The 8251-nt window shown below is 43.1% G+C and overlaps 1 protein-coding gene and 1 long non-coding RNA gene across 2 annotated transcripts in view; one reads left to right on the forward strand and one right to left on the reverse strand.

The window, feature by feature from the left end:
* Positions 1 to 523, reverse strand: part of slc8a1a (solute carrier family 8 member 1a) — a 38155-nt gene extending 37632 nt beyond the window's left edge. The window contains exon 1 of the mRNA XM_049571892.1: positions 309 to 523. The gene's annotated coding sequence lies outside the window, so the exon portion shown is untranslated. The remainder of the gene's footprint in view (positions 1 to 308) is intronic.
* A 465-nt stretch (positions 524 to 988) lies between these two features.
* Positions 989 to 3578, forward strand: LOC125885840 (uncharacterized). The gene is made up of 5 exons (XR_007448943.1): positions 989 to 1098; positions 1169 to 1291; positions 1908 to 2176; positions 3325 to 3450; positions 3521 to 3578. It is a non-coding gene; the product is annotated as an uncharacterized LOC125885840 (long non-coding RNA).
* The last annotated feature ends 4673 nt before the right edge of the window (positions 3579 to 8251 follow it).

Raw genomic sequence — 8251 nt, forward strand, 5'->3', positions numbered from 1 at the left:
ATTACATCACTACAGTGTGACTACATCACTACATCAGTACAGTGTTATTACATCACTACAGTGTGACTACATCACTACAGTGTTATTACATCACTACAGTGTGACTACATCACTACAGTGTTATTACATCACTACAGTGTGACTACATCACTACATCACTACAGTGTTATTACATCCCCACCACATCAGAGCATCCCCACAGAAGCACAGCATCATCTTCTCCTCCACAGCTGGGTGGAAATCTGCTCCTTATGAACAAACTCAGCAAATTTTGCTCCTTTTTGTCCCTCCTATGAGCCGGTACTCACCTCTGGTCCTGACGCAGCAGCAGCAGGAGAAGAGAGTGCGTTCAGGAGGGAGAACTGCGTCCGATAACTGCTCTAAATTTAACAGAAACAGACATTGTTCTAAACATGGCTGCATAGCTGCCTGTGAGCTGCTTATCGTCCCTCTCCCAGTGGGCCATGGCCATACAAGGCTCTGCAGGGCCCGGGGCCATCCAGCAGCTCCTTGTCCCCGCCGACACGTGGGGGAGATAACGGCTAACAGCTAACGGCAGCCTGGTGACACCGATGGGCCACAACAGGCAGGAATGTTGGGATAAGTGCCCCCCTCCTCCTCCTCCTCCTCCTCCTCCTCCTCCCACATGACAACCTTCACAGCAGTGATTTTCCACCCAGAGAAGGTGACACGTTCAGAGAGCTGCAGACATCACAGGGTCCTGAGGAGGAACGACAGGAAGTCTGTAACACACCGAAATATCAACTCCTATCAGCTGGCCATCAGCGTTCAGATGTACAAACACCTGCACACAGCTCTCACACCTCATGACCACAGAGCGGCGTGCACACGGTTTACTACAGACGTCTGCAGGTGACTCAGTGAGGAGGTTAAAGCTGAGATATGTTCCTGTAAACTAACACAGTGTTTGTAGGTTCTATTGTCTTCACACTGCTGCACAACTGAACTCAGGTGTATTATAGGAGGTGTATTATAGGTGGTGTATTATAGGTGGTGTATTATAGGTGGTGTATTATAGGAAGTGTATTATGGGAGGTGTATTATAGGTGGTGTATTATAGGAAGTGTATTATAGGAGGTGTATTATAGGAGGTGTATTATAGGTGGTGTGTTATGGGAAGTGTATTATAGGTGGTGTATAATAGGAGGTGTATTATATGTGGTGTATTATAGGTGGTGTATTATGGGAGGTGTATTATAGGTGGTGTATTATGGGAGGTGTATTATAGGAAGTGTATTATAGGAGGTGTATTATAGGTGGTGTATTATAGGTGGTGTATTATTGGAGGTGTATTATAGGTGGTGTATTATAGGAAGTGTATTATAGGTGGTGTATTATAGGAGGTGTATTATAGGTGGTATATTATAGGAGGTGTATTATAGGAGGTGTATTAAAGGAGGTGTATTATAGGAGGTGTATTATAGGTGGTGTATTATGGGAGGTGTATTATAGGTGGTGTATTATAGGAAGTGTATTATAGGTGGTGTATTATAGGAGGTGTATTATAGGTGGTGTATTATTGGAGGTGTATTATAGGTGGTGTATTATTGGAGGTGTATTATAGGTGGTCTATTATAGGAAGTGTATTATAGATGGTGTATTATAGGAGGTGTATTATAGGAGGTGTATTGTAGGAGGCGTATTATAGGTGGTGTATTATAGGAGGTGTATTATAGGAGGCGTATTATAGGTGGTGTATTATAGGAGGTGTATTATAGGTGGTCTATTATAGGAAGTGTATTATAGGTGGTGTATTATAGGAGGTGTATAATAGGAGGTGTATTATATGTGGTGTATTATAGCTGGTCTATTATAGGAAGTGTATTATAGGTAGTGTATTATGGGAGGTGTATAATAGGAGGTGTATTATATGTGGTGTATTATAGGTGGTGTATTATGGGAGGTGTATTATAGGTGGTGTATTATAGGTGGTGTATTATAGGTGGTGTATTATTGGAGGTGTATTATATGTGGTGTATTATAGGTGGTGTATTATAGGAAGTGTATTATAGGTGGTGTATTATAGGTGGTGTATTATAGGAGGTGTATTATAGGTGGTGTATTATAGGAGGTGTATTATGGGAGGTGTATTAAAGGAGGTGTATTATAGGAGGTGTATTATGGGAGGTGTATTATAGGTGGTGTATTATAGGAAGTGTATTATAGGTGGTGTATTATAGGAGGTGTATTATAGGTGGTCTATTATAGGAAGTGTATTATAGATGGTGTATTATAGGAGGTGTATTATAGGTGGTGTATTATAGGAGGTGTATTATAGGAGGTGTATTATAGGAGGCGTATTTTAGGAGGTGTATTGTAGGAGGCGTATTATAGGTGGTGTATTATAGGAGGTGTATTATAGGAGGTGTATTATAGGTGGTGTATTATGGGAGGTGTATTATAGGTGGTGTATTATAGGAAGTGTATTATAGGTGGTGTATTATAGGAGGTGTATTATAGGTGGTGTATTATTGGAGGTGTATTATAGGTGGTGTATTATTGGAGGTGTATTATAGGTGGTCTATTATAGGAAGTGTATTATAGATGGTGTATTATAGGTGGTGTATTATAGGAGGTGTATTATAGGTGGTGTATTATAGGAGGTGTATTATAGGAGGTGTATTATAGGAGGCGTATTTTAGGAGGTGTATTGTAGGAGGCGTATTATAGGTGGTGTATTATAGGAGGTGTATTATAGGAGGCGTATTATAGGTGGTGTAGTATAGGTGGTGTATTATAGGAGGTGTATTATAGGTGCTGTATTATAGGAGGTGTATTATAGGTGGTGTATTATAGGAGGTGTATTATAGGTGGTGTATTATAGGAGGTGTATTATAGGTGGTGTATTATAGGAGGCGTATTATAGGTGGTGTAGTATAGGTGGTGTATTATAGGAGGTGTATTATAGGTGCTGTATTATAGGTGGTGTATTATAGGTGGTGTATTATAGGAGGCGTATTATAGGTGGTGTAGTATAGGTGGTGTATTATAGGAGGTGTATTATAGGTGGTGTATTATAGGAGGTGTATTATAGGTGGTGTATTATAGGAGGTGTATTATAGGAGGTGTATTATAGGAGGCGTATTATAGGTGGTGTAGTATAGGTGGTGTATTATAGGAGGTGTATTATAGGTGCTGTATTATAGGTGGTGTAGTATAGGTGGTGTATTATAGGAGGTGTATTATAGGTGCTGTATTATAGGTGGTGTATTATAGGTGCTGTATTATAGGAGGTGTATTATAGGTGGTGTATTATAGGAGGTGTATTACAGGAGGTGTATTATAGGTGGTGTATTATAGGAGGTGTATTATAGGAGGTGTATTATAGGTGGTGTATTATAGGTGGTGTATTATGGGAGGTGTATTAAAGGAGGTGTATTATAGGTGGTGTATTATAGGAAGTGTATTATAGGTGGTGTATTATTGGAGGTGTATTATATGTGGTGTATTATAGGTGGTGTATTATAGGAAGTGTATTATAGGTGGTGTATTATAGGAGGTGTATTATAGGTGGTGTATTATAGGAGGTGTATTATAGGTGGTATATTATAGGAGGTGTATTATGGGAGGTGTATTATAGGTGGTGTATTATAGGAGGTGTATTATGGGAGGTGTATTATAGGTGGTGTATTATAGGAAGTGTATTATAGGTGGTGTATTATAGGAGGTGTATTATAGGTGGTGTATTATAGGAAGTGTATTATGGGAGGTGTATTATAGGTGGTGTATTATAGGAGGTGTATTATAGGTGGTGTATTATGGGAAGTGTATTATAGGTGGTCTATTATAGGAAGTGTATTATAGGTGGTGTATTATAGGAGGTGTATAATAGGAGGTGTATTATATGTGGTGTATTATAGGTGGTGTATTATGGGAGGTGTATTATAGGTGGTGTATTATGGGAGGTGTATTATAGGAAGTGTATTACAGGAGGTGTATAATAGGAGGTGTATTATAGGAGGTCCCCCGGAAGACTAGGCTTATGTCAGCCTAACTAGGGGCTGGTCCAAAACAAGCCTGAGCCAGCCCTAACTATAAGCTTTATCAAAGAGGAAAGTCTTCAGTCTAGTCGTAAATGTTGAGATGGTGTCTGCCTCCTGGACTAAAACACAGTACACCTCAAACCACATGAAAAAGTTTGCTGACGATACATCAGTCCTGGGCCTCATCAGCAACGAGGATGAGTCAGAGCACAGCAAAGAGGTGGAGCAGCTGACAACTTGGTGCAAATCCTCAATCCTCACCCTCATGACTTACAAAACAAGAGGGATGATTATTGACTTCAGGAGGACTACACCAGACCAGCATCCTCTTGGATCATCTCTGGTCGTCAAAGAGGGCCAACAGCACCTCTATCTCCCCCACAGACTGAAAAAGGCAGATCTCCCCAGCCCAGCCATGACTGTCTTCTACCGAGGCACCGTAGAGTGTCCTGACATACTCTATTACTTCCTGGTATGGGAACTGCAAAGCAGAGAACAGCAGAGAAGATCACTGGCGCGCTGCTGTCATCTCTGTTGGACATCTACAGCCAGAGGTGCATCTGCAGAGCAGACAGAGTAGTGAAGGACTCCTCTCATCCCTCCCACAGTTTCTCCTCTCTCCTGCCGTCATGGTTCAGGTGCCTCTGCTGCAGGACAAAACGCCTGAGGAGCAGTTTCTATCCTCCAGAGATCAGACTGTTGAACTGTAGCACACATGAGCTCGCCTCGTCTTTTGACTGCACTTCATCATCCTTTTCTATTTTAGATTGATTGATTTTACTGCACTGAGAACTTTTAATTTTGCAGTTTTTAGAAGTGAAAGAGTATTTGGTTTTTATGTTTCATCATAATAATAAAATGAACTTGAATCTGACGTCAAAAGGTCGAAGTCCAAGTAAAGTCACAAGTCACTGCTGTTAAAGTCCAAGTTGAGTTCCAAGTCTTTTTTAATTTTGCCAAGTCAAGTTGAAAGTCTTTAGATCTGTGACTCGAGTTCACACCCTTGAGACGAGGCAACAAAAAAACAAGGAGCAATCAAAAGCAAGATGGCGGGCTGAGCTGTCGCAGTCACCACTGAACATACACACTACTGTCATCAGAGACAACAGTAAATTAGTACACACTTGGTTTTAATGTTGAATTTAACTATTTGTTTATTTTATTTTTTGTGTGTAGATTTCTCTCTGAGTGAGAAGAGAGAGAGTTTAGGAGTTTCCAGTGTGAGCTAAATGAAAATGTAACTGCAGCAGCATGGCGCCCCCTCAGGACACACTGTGCAGTACAGCTGATATGGTCATCAGTCAGATGGTTGCAAAGTTTTAACTAATATTAGTGACACAGCTTCAGGTCAGACGATTGGATGGACAGTTGTTTCTGGAGTTATGTGGCACCTTCAGCAGGAACTGTCTGATACTTTGGTTTATGAAAGGAGGAGTCCGTTGTGTTTGCAGTGAGGAGCACAGAGCGGCTGCACACTGACTGCAGTCCAAATGATTTCATTCTGCTCTGGATTCTGGCAGCGGGACAGAGGAGCACCGGGTGAACGCTGATTTTCACAGATTCAGATGAGGTGAGAAAATCTCCTCCAGTAAACAGCTGATGATGATGATGATGATGGTGAAGCAGAGAGGTGACAGAGGGTATCTCTGCTGACTGATTATCACCACTCACATTCCTCCACTCTTTATTTTTACCCGTGTGTGTGTGTGTGTGTGTGTGTGTGTGTGTGTGTGTTTAGTGTTAAGCAGGTGGTCTGCAGTTATATCACAGTTACCCCAAAAACCAAACAACTGGTTTCAACGTCACTTTTGTTATCACGTCACTGCTGACTTGAAATACACCGTCACATCAGCGGACTCATTTTTGTTATTGCAATCGGCACGTTACAAAGCAGTGAGCTTTTTACCTCAGCAGCTGGATATTCTCGTCACTTAGATTCTGTCAGGAGGAAAGATGACAAGAACTCTGCAGCTGCAGGTCGTTGGACTAACACTCGTTCAACTGAACCTCTGATCTGAAACACCTCGGCTACTACGACTGACAACACAACAACATAAGGCTCCAGGAAATACACCCCACCAAAGGTGAGCCCTCCTCGGTGGCAGAGGTCAGCTGTAGCTCTGCACTTGCTAAACAACCCAAACTGGGTTTTACTGGTGGACAGCTGCAGACACAGCGAAGTGATGAAGCTTGTGGTTGGATATGTGGTGGATGAAATGTTGCTCCATGAGTGAGTCTCCGTCTGTCAGACAGATCTCTGGGAAATACTGCTCACAGGTAACTGAAGACCTCCAGGTAAATAGGAGCTACCTAACCTCAGCGGTGATCACCCTGACATTCACACAGACACACACCTGAATTTTGGTGAGAAAAACAATTAGGGAGTAATAAGTAATGTTACTTTTGAAAAGAGTAATGAGTAATATATTACAGTTTAAGGTAAGGAGCCCAACACTGCCTACACGTCAGAACGCTCTGGGTTCCCTCCTGCGTCAGTTTTGGACGTTCAGGGACGACGTGTCAGTTTACACCTGTGACACACCTCATGGATTTTTAAAAACACATTTTCACAGGAAATGTTGAGTTTCTGCTCGTCACATGCTCAGACTGTTTCAAATTAAACTCATGATGTGAGTGAACACTTTGTTTTAAGGTTTGTTTCCTTCAGTTTAGGCAACAGAAGCACAGGATCCTGCTGTTCGTTTCCTTTATGCCAAACCATGATGTTTTTTTTCTGACCGACCTAAAAACAAAGTGTTTTACCAACAGTCAAAGTTGCATCTAACGAGCAGAAACTGTACATTTACTGTGAAAACACAAGTGTATTTCAAAAAGTTGTGGACTTTCCACGTCCACATATGATGTCCAAGGTACCCTGGGTGTGTTGGTTGTTGACACTCTGGGACGCTGTGTCAACTTCAGCCTGTGGGAGCTCTCAGCTGAAGTGACGCAGCTCTTTATTTCTCTGTTTTCAGTGCGAGCAGAGAAATGTGACGCTGGGTGGTTTGTGAATGCCAGCTGATAGCAGGGCTGCAGGATGACTGACCTGATACAGAGAGTCAGCAGAGAGAGAAGCTGCTGGACATTTGGTGGATGAATCGCCTCCAACAGAAGCTTTTACAGAAATATTTCATCGTCTGCTCCTGACTTTTTGTGTGATATTTGAAAATGTTCTAATTAAATGTGGAGTTTTTCTGCAACGCTATGTCGAGCAGGGATCAACACGCCAGGAGCCCCGCCTCTGTCTGCCACCCGGTACACAAAACCCCCGGGAGCTCCCCCCTGGGTCTGGCTCCATGAGGGGGCTCCGGTGTCCCCATACTGGGTCAGGTGCTGACATCCTGAAAAGTCTGAGTCTTCAAGGTCTCTGAATCGCTCTTAGTCTACTTTGCCTTGGGAGACCCTACCAGGGGCTATTAGCCCAGGACAACACAGCTTCCAGGTTCACAGGGATACCCAAACCCCTCCACCACGTTAAGGTGGCGATTCTTGTAGGAGGTCCGTCGTGATGAAGAGGGAGCTGAGCTGGAAGGCGAGGCTTTCGACTTCCTGCTCCATCTACGTCCCAAACCTCACCTATGGTCATGAGCTCTGGGTAGTGACTGAAATGAGTTTCCTCTGTAGGGTGTCTGGGCTCAGCCTTAGAGATAGGGGGAGGAGTCAGACATCTGGAGGGAGCTCGGAGTAGAGCCGCTGCTCCTTCATGTTGAGGTGGTTCAACATCTGATCAGGATCCTCCTGGGCGCCTCCTGCTGGAGGTGTTTCGGGCATGTCCTCCTGGTAGGAGGCCCTGGGGCAGACCCAGAACACACTGGAAGGATTATAGATCTCATCTGGCCTGGGAACACCTCGGGGTCCTCCAGGAGGAGCTGCACGAGGATATTGGACGAGGTGTGGCATAAAGTTATTCAATAAATGAATTCATCTTGTATTTGTCTGAGACACGTTGTTGTTCAGTTTAAGACTGGACACTGACTCCACTGGTCCAGAGCTCGGTCGGCTAAGATTAGCAGTGATACTGATCCTACGTGTGGCAGGTGTAAACAGTCTTTAGCCACGTCATGTCACATGATCTGGTCGTGCCCAAAACTACCATTTTTAACTTTTGTGGCAAATATGGAGGCTGAAAATTTGTAATGTCTGTCCTTTATTTTTGGTTCTTGTCTGTTGGATTTCCTTTGGCTGGTCTGTCTTTCTCTGTTTGTTCTTGCTGGTTCTGTTTGTTTGTTGATGCTCTGTGCATCGTT

The sequence above is a fragment of the Epinephelus fuscoguttatus genome, linkage group LG3 (genome assembly GCF_011397635.1).
Source record: "Epinephelus fuscoguttatus linkage group LG3, E.fuscoguttatus.final_Chr_v1".
Lineage (NCBI taxonomy): Eukaryota > Metazoa > Chordata > Actinopteri > Perciformes > Serranidae > Epinephelus > Epinephelus fuscoguttatus.